At 35.8% G+C, this 17,417-nt stretch overlaps 1 protein-coding gene across 2 annotated transcripts in view; it reads left to right on the plus strand.

Moving 5' to 3' along the window:
- The first annotated feature begins 5,841 nt into the window (after nt 1-5,841).
- The window catches only part of CASP8AP2 (caspase 8 associated protein 2), a 49,225-nt gene continuing 37,649 nt past the window's right edge, over nt 5,842-17,417 (plus strand). For both annotated transcript variants that reach the window (XM_051997394.1, XM_051997396.1), the window contains exon 1: nt 5,842-5,931. The gene's annotated coding sequence lies outside the window, so the exon portion shown is untranslated. The remainder of the gene's footprint in view (nt 5,932-17,417) is intronic.

Genomic DNA, 17,417 nt, shown 5'->3' on the forward strand with positions numbered 1-17,417 from the left:
TGGTTCCATTGCTGACTGTGCCCACCACTGAAAGAGCATGGCAATTATGGCAATTGACTCATGAACATTAAAAATTGTTGATAAGACTGTTGCAGGACTTCAAAACCTGCAGGAATCATCATATTCCCTGAGATATGATGAGACTATTGCAGGACTTCAAAACTTGCAGGAATCATTGGATTCCCTGACACGTGAAGTAATGGACGATAAATTGGTTTTGGACTATCTCTTGGCTGTTGAAGGAGGTGTATATGTGATTGTTATTTATATACCCTCTTTCTAGGACTTATGGATATATATGATTCCTCATGTTGATTCATGTTGCTTGTTACATCACTACTAGCCTGTTATATATACACATGCTTGTGTAATACTTCCCATGTTTATGGATTTATGGATACTTGTTTCAATTTCAGCCCAGAGGAAACCTGTTAACAATATCTGGTTTGACTCCTGTAAAGCATAGGGATTATGAAAAAGTATACTTAAGATTCAGTATGATTGACTTAATCCTACAACAAGATATTAACTCAGTGGAATTAAGATAATGATTCTCTAGTTTACATGTACTTAGTACTTAGTATAGTTCTACAAGCTGACACCTATTCTACAAGATTGACATCTATGATGATGTTCTTAGAATAGAATATATAAGAGTTAAGAGATCTGGGAGGGAAGACAGACTTCAAGATAGAGATCCTCGTGGTGGCTCTCCTGCCTTCTGCATTGCTCCACTGAGACCAAGGCCCATCTTAAGGTCCCCCAGAAAGCTAGCCCAGGCCCAGGTGAAGGAATGAAAGAGATAATAAAGACTTTTGACTTTATTCCTATTCTTGTGATAATTATTTCTTCACTGAAACCAAAGCCCATTTGTTAGACCTCCAGAAAGCTAACCAGAACATTACAGACTCCCCATTTTCCTTTGGTTTTTTCACCTCCCTCCCTTTGATGTCAGGGAGGGCGTGATCACCTTCTTTTTTGTGTTTTCACCTCCCTTCCTGAGACGTCAAGGTAGGAGTGATCACCTCCTTTTTGGTGTTTTCACCTCCCTGAGAAGTCAGGGAGGGCGTGACCACCTGTGTTCTAAAACAAAAGAAAGTAGGAGATGTAGAGGGCTGGAACTCTGAAAAAATGTATTTGAATCAAAGACAGCAGGGTGCTTATAATTAAGCACCTACTCAGTGTGAGATAATGGTTCTCTAAACATATACTTAATGTGATATGGTGATGTAATGGCGCATGATCAATGTTCTGTAGTGATGTAATTGTATTGAGGTATTTAAGGGAATCTCATACACAAAAGACTCTCTCAGCCATGGACAGAAGAAGAATCAGTCACATAGAGAAGACTCAAGATTCCATCTTTGACCAGCCTTGTAATGGCCCTCCTACCTTCATCACTTCATCACCTAAAAACCAAGGCCCATCCAGAGATCCCCCAGAAAGCTAACCCAAATATTACATAAAGGAGTCTGAGAAGAATCACTAAGAAAGGTCGGAGAAACAGGAGAGAGAGCAGTGTCTCAAAAACCTAGAGAGAGGAGAATACCAAGGGTAAGAGGGTGATTAAAGAGTGGTTAAGAAGAATGAAGATTAAGAAAAGATCTTTGAACTTGTCAATTTGTTTTAAATGATGAGGTTGGAAGCCAAATTGTAATAAGTTAAGAGTGAGAGAAATAGTGGAGCCACCTACTGTAGACTGTGTTTAAAGCATAGTCAGAAAAGGCAGGACAATAATTATCAAGTATGGATGGGTCAAGTAATGTGGTTTTTTTATTTAGTGGATGGAAAGGAAACAAATGGGCATATTTGTAAGTAGTATAGAAGCTTGTTGATTATGAATTCAAGAAGTCCAAGAATTCTATGGAGTCCATTTGCAAAAGTTGAATTGAGAACAATTTAAAGGACAGAACTCAGAGCTGGCATATTGTTTGAGAGCTAGCAGACCCTAGAATTAAGATGCCAGCTTGTCCTGAGGTATATATAACTCTCCATCCAAAAATTCATTAGTAGGGGCAGCTGGGTGGTGCAGTGGATAGAGCCCCAGCCCTGAAGTCAAGAGGACCTGAGTTCAGATTTGGCCTCAGACACTTAGCACTTCCTGGCTGTGTGACCCTGGGCAAGTCACTTAACCTCAAACCCTCAGCAAAAAAAAAAAAAGAAAAAAAGAAAAAGAAAGAAAGAAAGAAAAAATTAGTAGTTACCTAATTCAGGATATCTGCTAAGTCCATAGCTAGAGACAGTATTGACTACAACCAAGCAGTAAAGCAACATGCAATAGAGATTGTGAAACCAAAGTGTATATCAACAGTGTGATGATATTTGGGCTCCTGCAAGCCTGTAGTCTCAGAAATGTTGCTTACATGTGATTCTGTCCATATGTGACTTCCCATTTATGGAATGCATATTTGTTGAAGATTACATTCTAGGATTATGGTGCAGATGCTCATTTACTCTTGTTCTTACTGTGTTATTTTAGTAAATGCCTGTGTATTGGACTAATTGATGTTAAATCATGTGATATAGTTTTATAAGTGCGGATACATAGAATATACTGAGCTTATAGTAGTAATCCTCAGTGTTATGAAATGTGTGTGTGTGTGTGTGTGTGTGTGTGTGTGTGAAAGAGGGGGGAGGTAAGAAGAGAAAGAGAGAGAAAAAGAGAGGGAAAGAGGAGGATAAATGAGAAAAGGCATTACATAAAATGAATTTAATAAACTAAAATTTGCTATTCTTTTACCATAGTATCACAGACTTACTAACCACACAGAGAGTCTTTTCAGGTTCATATTGGCATTCTACCTTCTAGTGTCCATTGTCTACCCTTAGATAAATTAGGTGATACTTCCTGTTGATTTTCTCCTTCCTCCACTGACCTTGATTATATTTTCCTATTTAATTAACATCTCCAATTGACAAATTTTGTTTTTGTTTCTATTTTTTTTGTTTGGGCTTAGAAAGTTACTAGTACTCAAGCTCTTTTTTTTTTTTTTTTTTTTAACATTTGATTCCTATATTCTTTCAAAGAGGCTGGATCAGCATATGTAATATGAGTGAATTTTTTTAAAGCTTCTCTGGAAATCTCGGAATATGGAGGAAATCCCCAGTTGTGCTTCTAGAACATTATGTCTGTGATTCAGAGAGAAGAGGAGTGGTCCGTATTCTTTCCCCATTATAACATATTGCTTCTTTCTAGCTTAGATTCTGTGATTCTGTAAACTAAGAAATAATTGATGGAATTAGTTAAATTGGTAAATGGGAGAATGTGTTTCTGAATGTATTAGATCAGGGAGCAATATTCCTCAAGTCACCTTCTATAAATAGTTTTGTACTGAAAAAGTTAAATCTAATTCAATAAAGTACATACATTTTCCCTTTTTTTTTTTTTGGAGGGGGGTCAAGGGCACTATAATCTTTCCTGCCACTCAAGTTCACGACTTTATAATCATTCTGATATCTTCACTCTTTCTCAGTCCATATTTTCTTCTTCTTTTTTTTACTTAATAGTATTTTATTTTTTCAATTACATATAAAGATTTCAACATTCACTTTTGCAAGATTTGAGTTCCAGTTTTTTTCTCCCTCCTTCCCTTACCTCTCCCTGCCCAAGACAGCAAGTAACCTGATATAAGTTACATATAAACATTCATTTCTTTTTTTAAATTTGATTTTTTTAAAGCTTTTTATTTTCAAAATATATGCATGGATAATTTTCAACATTCACTCTTGAAAAACCTTGTGTTTCAAATTTTTTCCCTCCCTTCCCTTCACCTCATCCCCTAGATGGCAAATAATGCAATATAGGTCAAATATGTACAATTTTTCTAAACATATTTCTACAATTATCATGCTGCACAAGAAAAATCAGATCAAAAAGGAAAAAAGGTGCAAAAGAAAACAAAATGGAAGCAAATAACAACAAAAAGAGCAAAAATATTATATTGTGATCCACACTCAGTTCCCACAGTCCTTTGTCTGGGTACAGATGGCTGTCTTCATCACAAGACCATTGGAACTGGCTGAATCATCTCATTGTTGAAAAAAGCCACGTCCATCAGAATTGATGATCATATAATCTTATTACTGATACAATCATTTCAAACATATTTCCATATTAATCATGTTGTAAAAGAAAATTCAAAAACAACAAAAAACGTGAAAATAGTATGCTTTGATGTGCATTCAGTATCTGTACTTCTTTCTTTGGATGTGAATGGCATTTTCCATCCCAACTCCATTGGAATTGTCTTGGATCACTGTATTGATGAGAAGAGCTTAATTTAAGCTGATCACCATACAATGTTGCTATTACTATATATAATGTTCTCCTGATTCTGCTCATTTCATGTAGCATCATTCATGTAAGTCTTTCCAGGTTTTTTTGAAATCAGCCTGCTCATTATTTCTTATAGAACAAAAATATTCTATTACATTTAAATACCACAACTTATTCAGCCATTTCCCAATCATCCACTCAATTTCCAATTCTTTGCCACCATAAAAGAGCTGCTATATTTTTGCACATGAAGTCCTTTTCCCTCTTTAAAAATTTTTCTTTTTCCTCTTTTATGATTTCTTTGGGATATAGACTCAGTAATGAGATTGTTAGATCAAAGGGTATGCACAATTTTATAGCCCTTTGGACCTGGTTCTAAATTGCTCTCTAGGATGTCAGTCCACATTTTTAATCAGCTGCCTAGTCTTGTCTCTTCTCCTTCCTTAACATCTTTCCCCTTTTCTCAAACAGCTTCCTCTTTGTTCAGGCTTGTATTACCTCTAGCTTTACCTCACCAATAATCTCCCAACTGATTTCCCTGCCTCTTCCTTTTTCCAGTCCATCTTCCACAAGTTGCCAAAATGACTTTCTTACAGCACCAGTATGATCATGTCATTCCCTGATCAGTTAAACTCCCTATTACCTTTGGAATTGTAGACAAACTGCTTTTGACGTTTAAAGCTATTTTTGATCTGGCTCCTTCTGGGTTTATTACACATTACACCTTTTTACTCACTCTTTGGTCCAGTCAAACTGGCCTTCTTGCTTCTCCCATGTCTGTAGCTTTGCACAGGCTGCTCCTGTTAATTTCCTCCCTCTCTCATGCCTGGAATTGAGATGAGAACATCTTTGCTCTTAGAATACTTTAAAACTCATTGCAAGTGCTGCCTTCTACAACCTTTCCTCATTCCTCAGCTACTAATGCATCCCTTCACCTTTGCAAAATTATTTTGTATTTATTTATTATATATATAATAAAAATAATCTAAACTTGACATTTAATATAAACGTTATGTTAGTATCATAGATCTATTTTCTCTTCAGGTAAACTAGGGAGTACCTAATTTTTATATTTGCCTTCTCAGAACTTAGATTAGTGCCTGTAAAATAGTAGGTTTTTAATAGGAAATACGAAATGCTGGTTGATTGAATTAGTATGAAAGTTTGGGAAATCTCCACTTTGTTTAAACAGTGGCTCAGACTTCCCGATAACGGCAAGATTGGATTTGCTCAAATGGGCCCCTCTAGATGTTTGTCCATGTGGTCCAAGATCCTTTTGGTCACAAACTAGTCAGAGCCGGATGATCCAATTCGGTTATTAAGTTTCGCTTTCTGCTTTCCCCAGCCGAGTTGTTTCAGGTCCCGCCCCTTTCCTTCCAGTCTAGGCCCCGCCCCTTTCTCTTTTACAATATTGACATTTGAGGGCTTGCAGGTGATAGTCAGCCCCCAAGTTTCGCGCCAACTCTGTTTTTTTCCCTTCCAGAGGCGGGAAATAAGTACGTGCCTCACGAACGTGCCTTACGTCTTCTACGATTGGTTCTGGGCTCCGAATCCCGCCTCCATACTCTGAGAGGGTGCTAGCATTGGTGGAGAGACCAGCAAGACGGCGGCGTCGGGAGAAGATCTTGTGCTGCTGACCGGGTACAGAGGATCGGGTGAGTCTCCTGGGCGTCCAGTGCTGCCCACTAGCCCTTTTGCCAGGGAGAGGGGGAAACACTGTGCGGTGGGGAGGGCAGTTGACGCGCCAGAGTACGGGGGAAGGGTGGGGAGCGGCGGATACGCTGGAGGCTGAGGGGGCTAGCCGAGGGTTCGGCCACAATAGTCGGGACCTGGTGGGGGGAGGTTGGGGGAGGGGCCGCGCCTGTCTGACTGACCCCGGAACCTGCAGGTAACCGTTCCCCCTTCAGTCTCCTCTTGAGGAAACCCTTAGTCCCCGGAGCGCGAGCTTCGGATCCCTGGTGTAGGCGGCTGGGCGTCTGACAGACCCCAGCTCGGGCCCTCTTCCGGGCGCCCTCTCCAACCTTCAGTCATCCAGTGCCCTCCTACTTAGTTGATCAGTCTTAAGGTGGAGCCTGGGACTAGGGGGCTCTGGATGTTTGACTTCGGGGAGGGGGTGGGGAGTGAGGAGAAGCAAAAGCAATCGTAATTGCACGTGCCTTCGTCTGGTACTTCAGTTCCCCGAGGGAATTCCATCATAGGAGCTGGTCTTAGGAAAGGGCATCTTAGCTTTTTTGAGTGGGAAGATTCCTTGGAAAATAATCTAATACAATCTCATCTTTTCCATTAGTTTTAGTTAAATGCATATATTCGACTGAGCCAGTAAAAGTATTGTACTGGGCTTTGAATTCGAGAAATTGTAAGATAATACAATCCTTGTCTTTGTGGAATTTATAATATAATAGGCATATCACACATACATGCTTATAAAATAATAATATTCACCTAATAAGGTTATTGTGAGGATCAAATTAAATAACATATAAAGAGCTCTGCAAATATTAAAGCCCAAGATTTAATTTTATAAGCAGACTTGTGATTTTATTCATATAGTGAAACAACACTTGGTGTATTGGACATTGGGTCTAAGAAAGTGTAGATAATATAGTCCCTTTCTTATTGGAGTTTATAATATAGTAGGGAGATATGCATGTATATATGTAGAAGTATGTATATATGCATGTATATATACATACATGTATGGGTATATACACATACACAAGTATAAAATTGTGTGATTTATCGAATTAGAAACAGGCTGAAATAAGATTATGTATACACCGATGTATGAGTATGTCTATGAGACATGTATATTCATGTGTGGATATATGCACATGTGTGTATATATTTATATATACATACATGCACATATAAGTATAAAATAAGTAAAAATATATGCACATGTATGTATATATTTATGTATATACACATATATGCACATACAAGTATAAAATTGTGTGATTTACAGAACTAGACAATGATTGAGATAAGATTTGATTTTATGGACCTGTAGGTGTAGTGAAGGAACACTACCTTTGCATTTTAATTATTTGGCCTTGGCTTATTGTAATTTTCAACTAGAGAGTTGCTTGAGGCACTGAGAAATTGAGTAACTGGTCCAAGGGGTCATACTACTTCCTAGGCAGAACTTGAATTTAATTCTTTTGTGACTTCTAAAATGTCTCTCTAGCCATCCCACTATATTTCTTCAGACACAAATCTATACTATATATCTTTAGTGCAATCTCCAAATGTGTCTTGTATGTAAGAGGAAAAACTTGTGGACTAAGTGTAGGACAGGGAGGGAAGAATCCAAAACTTTGTAGAGAAAGATGGCGTTTAATTTGGACATTAAAATATTTGGAGGAATACAACAGAGAAAAGGGATTCCTTCCAGTTTAAAAAATGTTTTAGATTGCAGATGTTTGACTGAAGCATAATGGAGTTATGTAGGAAAGTAGAGAGGTGTCAGATTTGTGGGTCAATGGTGGCCACACCCTACTTAAAGACTTTATCTGGATTTATTATTTACATTTGTTTCCAATGAAAGTTTTTGGTTTAACTTTACACAAAATGGGTGTTTTTAGTAGTTTTGGAGGAGCTTTTGTTCCCCCCCCCCCAAAGGTATTTTTCATAAAGAATTACATGCAAATATATGTAGCATTAAAATTGTGCAGTTTTCATCTTATCCTTTGTGTATTTAGTATAATAATTTATTTCCTGATCATCCTTGTGGAAAAATGAAACTTAGTTGTAAACTTAGGTACAATATTGTTTCTTGTTTTTTTTTTTTTTTTTTTTTTTTTTTTTTTTTTTGTTGTTGTAGTTGTTGCTTGTTTGTTTTGTAAATTAATTGTTTTTGAAATGCTTCTCCTTCATAGTAACAATTATCATGGATAATGTTTATGTAGGATTTTAAGGTTTGCAGAGTTCTTATATATATCATCTCATTTGATCTTTTTTTTTTCCAATGTTAAAATTTGTTTTTTTTATTATAGCTTTTTATTTACAAGATAGATGAATGGGTAATTTTTCATCACTGACAATTGCAAAACCTTTTGTTGCAGTTTTTTTCCTCCTTCCCCCTACCTCTCCCACAGATGGCAGGTAGACCGATACATGTTAAATATGTTAAAGTATATGTTAAATACAATATATGTATACATATGCATACAGTTATTTTGCTGCACAAGAAGAATCAGACGTTGAAATAATGTACAATTAACCTGTGAAGGAAATAAAAAATGCAGGTGGACAAAAATAGAGGGATTGGGAATTCTATGTTGTGGTTCATAGTCATCTCCCAGAGTTCTTTCACTGGGTGTAGCTGGTTCAATTCATTATTGCTCTATTGGAACTGATTTGGTTCATTTCATTGCTGAAGATGGCCACGTCCATCAGAATTGATCATCATATAGTATTGTTGTTGAAGTATGTAATGATCTCCTGGGCCTGCTCATTTCACTCAGCATCAATTCATGTAAGTCTCTCCAAGCCTTTCTGAAATCATCCTGCTGGTCATTTTTTACAGAACAATAATATTCCATAACATTCATATAATACAGTTTATTCAACCATTCTCCAATTGATGGGCATACACTCAGTTTCCAGTTTCTGGCCACTACAAAGAGGGCTGCCACAAACATTTTTGCACATACAGGTCCCTTTCCCTTCTTTAAGATCGCCTTGGGATATAAGCCCAGTAGTAACACTGCTGGATCAAAGGGTATGTACAGGTTGATAATTTTTAGACCATAGTTCAAATTGCTCTCCAGAATGGCTGGATGTATTCACAGTTCCACCAACAATGTATCTGTGTCCCTGTTTTCCCACATCCCCGCCAACATTCAGCATTATCTTTTCCTATCAACTTGACAAGTGTGTAGTGGTATCTCAGAGTTGTCTTAATTTGCATTTTTCTGATTAATAATGATTTGGAGCATCTTTTCATATGGCTAGAAATAGTTTCAATTTCTTCATCTGAAAATTGTCTGTTCATATTGACCATTTATCAATTGGAAAATGGCTTGATTTCTTATAAATTGGAGTAAACTCTTTATATATTTTTAAAATGAGGCCTTTATCAGAACCTTTGACTCTAAAAATGTTTTCCCAGTTTATTGTTTCCCTTCTAATCTTGTCTGCATTAGTTTTCTTTGTACAAAAGCTTTTCAGTTTGATATAATCAAAATTTTCTATTTTGTGATCAGTAATGATCTCTAGTTCTTCTTTGGTTACAAATTCCTTCCTACTCCACAGGTCTGAGAGGTAAACTATCCTATGTTCTTCTAATTTATCTATAATCTCATTATTTATGCCTAGATCATGAACCCATTTTGACTTTATCTTGGTGTATGATGTTAAGTGTGGGTCAATGTCTAGTTTCTGCTGTACTAATTTCCAATTTTCCCAGCAGTTTTTGTTAAACAGTGAATTCTTATCCCAAAAGTTGGGGTCTTTGGGTTTGTCAAACACTAGATTATTGAAGTTATTGACTATTTTGTCCTTTGAACCTAACCTATTCTACAGATCAACTAGTCTATTTCTTAGCCAATATCAAATGGTTTTGGTAATTGCTGCTTTATAATAAAATTTTATATCTGGTCCAACTAGGCCACCTTCATTTGATTTTTTTTTTTTTCATTAGTTCCTTGAAAATCTTGAGTTTTTGTTCTTCCAGATGAATTTTGTTGTTATTTTTCCTAGGTCATTAAATTAGTTTTTGGCGAGTCTGATTGGTATAGCACTAAATAAATAGATTAGGTAGTATTGTCATCTTTATTATATTTGCTGGCCCTATCCAAGAATACTTAATATTTTTCCAATTGATTAGATCTGACTTTATTTATGTGGAAAGTGTTTTGTAGTTTTGCTCATATAATTCCTGACTTTCCCTTGGTCGATAGATTCCCAAATATTTTATACTATCGACAGTTACCTCATTCATTCATTCATTCATTCATTTATTCATGCATTCATTCATTTATTTATTTATTTGTAAAAATACAAATGTTTATTTCTCCTTCCAAGTCTTGTCTCTTTCCTTTTTTTTTTTTTTTAAACTTTTTATTGACAGAACCCATGCCAGGGTAATTTTTTACAGCATTATCCCTTGCACTCACTTCTGTTCCGATTTTTCCCTTCCCTCTCTCTACCCCCTCCCCCAGATGGCAAGCAGTCCTTCATATGTTAAATAGGTTACAGTATATCCTAGATAGAATATATGTGTGCAGAACCGAACAGTTCTCTTGTTGCACAGGGAGAATTGGATTCAGAAGGTATAAATAACCCAAGAAGAAAAACAGAAATGCAAGCAGTTTATATTCATTTCCCAGTGTTTTTTCTTTGAGTGTAGCTGCTTCTGTCCATCCTTGATCAATTGAAACTGAATTAGCTCTCTTTATCGAAGAGATCCACTTCTATCAGAATACATCCTTGAGGTATATAATGATCTCCTGGTTCTGCTCATTTCACTTAGCATTAGTTCATGTAAGTCTCGCCAGTCCTCTCTGTATTCATCCTGCTGGTCATTTCTTAGACAGTTACTTTAAATGGAATTTCTCTTTGTAACTCTAACTGTTGGATTTTGTTAGTGTTATTTAAGAATGCTGATGACTTATGTGGGTTTATTTTGTATCCTGCAATTTTGCTAAATGTACATCTCAATTGATCTTATAACAATCTTGTTAGGTAGGTGCTATTAACTGTTTTTATAGATGAAGAAATTGAAATTGAAAGTAGTTATGAAACACTTCCTAGCTGTAAAATCCTGGACAAGTCACTTAACCAATTGCCTCAGCAAAAGGAAAAAAAAAAGTCATTATTACTTGTTCAGGGTCACACAGTATGATTGAGACAAGATTTACATAGGTCTTCCTATATAAGTCCAGCCCTCTACACATTATGTTCTTGGCTGTTTTAAGATTGGTCCCATGGAAATCGAAGAAAAATCTACAATGACCTATATCTTATAGGGCTATGAGGGAAATTGAGAAGTCAGGTATGCCAGTGATTTTTGAAGAATGCTTTCCTGTCTGTTGGTGTGCAACAAGAAGTATCCAAATCATCCTTAATATGAGAGCAAGGAGCACTGGTAAAGTTCCCACTGAACAAGAGAAGAAAAGGGAATAAATGCTGGGTGATTTATCAGTGAAAGGTCCCCAGTCACAGTTGAGAAGTTTTGAACTGTGAGACTTCAGTTAAGTCATTCCAAGCAAGTGTGTCAATGTCATTTTCTTGAAGTTAATTAAAAAAAAGGTAGATTACATACACTGCTTAGAGAGATATTCTAGCTATTTCAGACAGTTTGAGAAACTTTTCCTACAGTTTGAGGTATATCATGTGTTAAGCATGGTTAGAGCTATTACTCATACAATACCTTATTTGCAAATATTTGACTTCTCATCATATAGCTTCTGTGATATTAGTAATAAAGTAAATATTGATTTAATGTTATATTTTTTGAAAAGCTTTAAATATTGCTCATTTGATTCTAACTCTATGAGGTAAAGAGTATTAGCTATAATTTGCAGACCTTATTAATTGATTGCATTTCTATTCCGTTTAACCATTCAAATGGTAGTTTCTCTCCACATTAGTAAAGTTTCTTTTCTTTTCTTTTTTTTTTAATTTTAATATCTTTTTATTGATAGAACGCATGCCAGGGTAATTTTTTACAGCATTATCCCTTGCATTCATTTCTTTTCCGATTTTTCCCCTCCCTCCCTCCACCCCTTCCCCCAGATGGCAAGCAGTCCTTTACATGTTGAATAGGTTACAGTATATCCTAGATACAATATATTTGTGCAGAACCGGACAGTTTTCTTGTTGTACAGGGAGAATTGAATTCAGAAGGTATAAATAACCCGGGAAGAAAAACAAAAATGCAAGCAGTTTATATTCATTTCCCAGTGTTCTTTCTCTGGGTGTAGCTGCTTCTGTCCATCTTTGATCAATTAAGGCTCTTTTTATCGAAGAGATCCACTTCCATCAGAATACATCCTCAAACAGTATCGTTGTTGAGGTATATACACATTAGTAAAGTTTCATGAATTGCTGTGCCCCTAAAATTCATCATGTAGTAGTTAGATTTACAATAGAGAGCCTCTCTACTTTCAGGTAGATATTAGCCTTTGAACAAGAGCTCTCTGATGGATTTATGGTTTGATATTTTGGTACCTCATTTGGTAGCACATACCTCTGGCAGAGCTTTTGAGAAATAGCAATCTTTATTCCATAGTGAAGCTCAGAATAGGACTTCTTAGCATAATTGCCTTTCAAACCATTGATCAAGTTCAATGCCTGGCAAATAATCAGTAGTCAATCAAGAGACATTTATTAAATGCCTATTATATGCTAGGAACTGTACTAGATACTAAAATTCCAAGTACCAAGAATAGAATTATCTCTAAGATGAATCCTATTCCCAAAGAGTTTACATGCCACTTGGGGAGGCAAGCATATATTAAATACATGCATCATACATGTAAAGTTAAATACAATTGATTTCAAAGGGGTTAAAAAGAAGGTAGTTGGGGAGATAAGGAACAAATAGTTAAAAAGATCAAGAAAGACATCATGTTGAAGATGGTGCTTTAGCTTCATCTTGAAGGATGGATTCTGAGGCAGAAGAGAAAGTAATTTTGAATAAGCCTGAAAAGGTAGGCTGAGACCAGTATATATAAGACTTTAAGTGCTAAATAGTGGAGTTGACTTGAATTAGGGAAATCAAATTAGTAGACTGTTGTAAAAATCTGGGGGAGAGTTGGAGAAGGCTTAAGCTAAAGTACCTATGGGGAGAAGGAGTGGGATGTAAGATGTGAAGGTGGGAACAGCAAGATTTGGCAACTGTGATTGGATATGTGGAATAAAGGAACGTGTGAAGTCCGGGCTAATGCTGAGATTATGAATCTACAGACAAGAGAAAGATGGTAGCTCTTTCTATAAAATAGAGAAGAAAGAAGAGGAAAAAGTTTAGGGAGAAAGATGATGAGTTCATCTTTGGACATTTTTGAGTTTTTTTTTAAAAATTAATTAATTTATTTTTAATAACTTTTTATTGATCGAACCCATGCCAGGGAAATTTTTTACATTATCCCTTGCACTCACTTCAGTTCCGATTTTTCTCTTGCCTCCCTCCACCCCCTCCCCCAGATGGCAAGCAGTCCTATACATGTTAAATATGTCACAGTATATCCTAGATACAGTATATGTGTGCAGAACCGAACAGTTCTCTTGTTGCCCAGGGAGAATTGGATTCAGAAGGTAGAAATAACCAGGGAAGAAGAACAAAAATGCAACAGTTTACATTCACTTCCTAGTGTTCTTTCTTTGGGTGTAGCTGCTTCTGTCCATCATTGATCAATTGAAACTGAGTTCTTCTCTTTGTCAAAGAAATCCACTTCCATCAGAATACATCCTCATATAGTATCGCTGTTGGAGTATATAATGATCTCCTGGTTCTGCTCATTTCATTTAGCATCAGTTCATGTAAGTCTCTCCAAGCCTCTCTGTATTCATCCTGCTGGTCATTTCTTACAGAACAATAATATTCCATAACATTCATATACCACAATTTACCCAGCCATTCTCCAATTGATGGGCATCCATTCATTTTCCAGTTTCTAGCCCCTACAAAGAGGGCTGCCACAAACATTTTGGCACATACAGGCCCCTTTCCCTTCTTTAGTATCTCTTTGGAGTATAAGCCCAGAAGTAACACTGCTGGATCAAAGGGTATGCAGTTTGATAACTTTTTGGGCATAATTCCAGATTGCTCTCCAGAATGGTTGGATTCGTTCACAACTCCACCAACAATGCATCAGTGTCCCAGTTTTCCTGCATCCCCTCCAACATTCATCATTATTTTTTCCTGTCATCTTAGCCAATCTGACAGGTGTGTAGTGGTATCTCAGAGTTGTCTTAATTTGCATTTCTCTGATCAATAATGATTTGGAACACTTTCATATGAGTGGTAATAGTTTCAATTTCATCCTCTGAAAATTGTCTGTTCATATCCTTTGACCATTTATCAATTGGAGAATGGCTTGATTTCTTATAAATTTGAGTCAGTTCTCTATATATTTTGGAAATGAGGCCTTTATCAGAACCTTTAACTGTGAAGATGTTTTCCCAGTTTGTTGCTTCCCTTCTAATCTTGTTTGCATTAGTTTTGTTTGTACAAAAGCTTTTCAATTTGATGTAATCAAAATTTTCTATATTGTGATCAATAATGGTCTCTAGTTCATCTTTGGTCACAAATTTCTTCCTCCTCCACAAGTCTGAGAGAGAAACTATCTTACATTCCTCTAATTTATTTATAATCTTGTTCTTTATGCCTAAATCTTAGACCCATTTTGATCTTATCTTGATATACGGTGTTAAGTGTGGGTCTATACCTAATTTCTGCCATACTAATTTCCAGTTATCCCAACAGTTTTTATCAAATAATGAATTCTTATCCCAAAAGTTAGGATCTTTGGTTTTGTCAAACACTAGATTGTTATAGTTGACTATTCTGTCTTGTGAACCTAACCTATTCTACTGATCACCTAATCTATTTCTTAGCCAATACCAAATGGTTTTGGTGACTGCTGCTTTACAATATAGTTTTAGATCAGGTACAGCTAGGCCACCTTCATTTGATTTTTTTTTTTTTTTCATGAATTCCCTTGAGATTCTCGATCTTTTGTTCTTCCATCTGAATTTTTTGTTATTTTTTCTAGATCATTAAAATATTTTCTTGGAAGTCTGATTGGTATAGCACTAAATAAATAGATTAGTTTAGGGAGTATTGTCATCTTTATTATATTCACTCGGCCTATCCAAGAGCATTTAATATTTTTCCAATTATTTAAATCTGACTTTATTTGTGTGGAAAGTTTTTTGTAATTTTGCTCATATAATTCCTGACTTTCCTTTGGTAGATAGATTCCCAAATATTTTATGCTGTCGTTTTGAATGGAATTTCTCTTTGTATCTCTTGCTGTTGGATTTTGTTGGTGATGTATAAAAATGCTGAGGATTTATGGGAATTTATTTTGTAGACATTTTTGAGTTTCATATGTACCTTCCCAGGTTTTTCTGAAACTGTCACTTTCTTTATCTCTTAAGATATAATGATATTCATAGACCATAACTTGTTCAGCCATTACCCAATTCATAGGTAACCTCGTTTGGCAGTACAAAAAGAGGGGCAATAGATAATTTTTATTCATATAGATTTTTTTCCCTCTTTCTCAGATCTCTTTGGGCTATAAGCCTAGTATTGGTATAGCTAGGGTATCTAGTTTAATTAAGTACCACAGTTTAGTGATTTTTGGATTGTTATTGTTTAGTTATTGTTCAGCTATTCAGCTATATCTCTCACTCTTTTTTTTTTTTTTTTTTTTTTGCTGAGGCAATTGGGGTTAAGTGATTTGCCCAGAGTCATACAGCTAGTGTCTGACTCTTTATATTTTATCATGGGGTTTTCTTGGCAGAGTTACTGGTTTTCTCTTTCCCTTTCAACTCAAGCAGGGTTAAAAAAACTTCTCCAGGATCACACAGCTAGTACATGTTTGAGGCCATATTTGAATTCAGAAAGATATGTCTTTTTGTACCATCTTACTGTATGACTTTGGATTTAGTTCCAGATTACTTTCCAGAAAACCTGGATCAGTTCACAGGTCTACCAATAGTGCATTGATATACCTGTTTTCACACAGTTCCTCTGGCAACATCATTTTTTTGGGGGGGGTAGGGGTCATCCTTGCCAACTTGGATTTTGAACATGAATTGGATCTTGAGTGCTTTTAATTTGTATTTCCTCTGTGATTAGTGATTTGCGGCAAATTTTATATGGCTGTTCATAGCCTGAATTTCTTTCTCTGAGAACTATTGTTCATATTCTTTAACTATTTATGTACTGGGTTAATGACTTTTGTTCTTAATATATTGGAATCAGTCTTATATCAGACTTATCTTATATCTATCTTATATATCAGACCTTTATTAGAAAAATTTGATGTTCTTGTTATATTCATTGTTCTGTTTCTGCTCTCGTTCCTCAGCATTAAGTCTTTCCAGATTTCTTTGAAATGACCCTTCATTTCAAACAATACAGTGATATTCTATGACATTCATATAGCATAACTTGTTTAGCCATTTTCCTCATTTGCTACCCCAAAAAGAGTGGTTATAAATATTTTTGTACTTATGAGTCTTCTCTATGTGATCACTTTGGCAGTTTCAGCTTAGTAGTGGTACTGCTGAATCAGAAGATAACAGTTTGATAACTTCTTGAACATAATTCCAGGATGCTTGCTAGAATAACAGCAGCAATAATGATAATTGCTAGCATTTACATATATATATGTGTTTATATATATAAATAAACATACACCCACACTCATTTAATTTCCCACAGCAACCTTTGAGATCAATGGTGTTATTACCATTTTGTGGTTGAAGAAAAAGGTTGTTACAGATCATGATTTATCCAGAGTAAAATAGCTAAGTGAGTCTAGAGAAGAATTTATATTCAGAACATTCTAGCTTTACATCTAGCACACTGTCCATTATCTTTTGACATTTACCTGCCAGAATGGGTGGACCATTTGAGAGCAAAATATCTTTTGCAGTTAACATTTTCTCTTCTTTAATCTGCATTACTTTTGTTTATGCAAAAACTTTTAAACATTATGTAATAAAAATGGTTCATTTTATTTTTTGTGTTCCTCTGTGTCTTTTGTCACCAATTCTTCCCCACGCCATAGGTATGAAAGGTATTTCCTTTCCTGTTCACTTAATAAGTTTATGATGTGATCCTTTATATCTCTATCATAAATCCATTTGGAGCTTATTTTCACATAGGATTTCAGGTAATAGTCCATACCTAATTTCTGTCATTTGTTTTCTAGATAGCTTTTTATTAACAGTATTTCAAACTTTGATTCATTGTGGCAGACATTGTGGAGGATCTCCAAGATGAATAGCATGTGACTGCTTTAGTAGATGTGCTCGCATTTAGGGGATGATGTATTATTCTAAATTATGTTACTGATTTTCTTTATGCATAAATATCAAAAACATAAACAATGTTTCAGCTCTTCAGTAATGGAGGAGGTCAAGAATGATTTCATGAAGCAGATGATACTATTTGAGC

This window comes from Antechinus flavipes, chromosome 4 (genome assembly GCF_016432865.1).
Source record: "Antechinus flavipes isolate AdamAnt ecotype Samford, QLD, Australia chromosome 4, AdamAnt_v2, whole genome shotgun sequence".
NCBI classification, from domain to species: domain Eukaryota; kingdom Metazoa; phylum Chordata; class Mammalia; order Dasyuromorphia; family Dasyuridae; genus Antechinus; species Antechinus flavipes.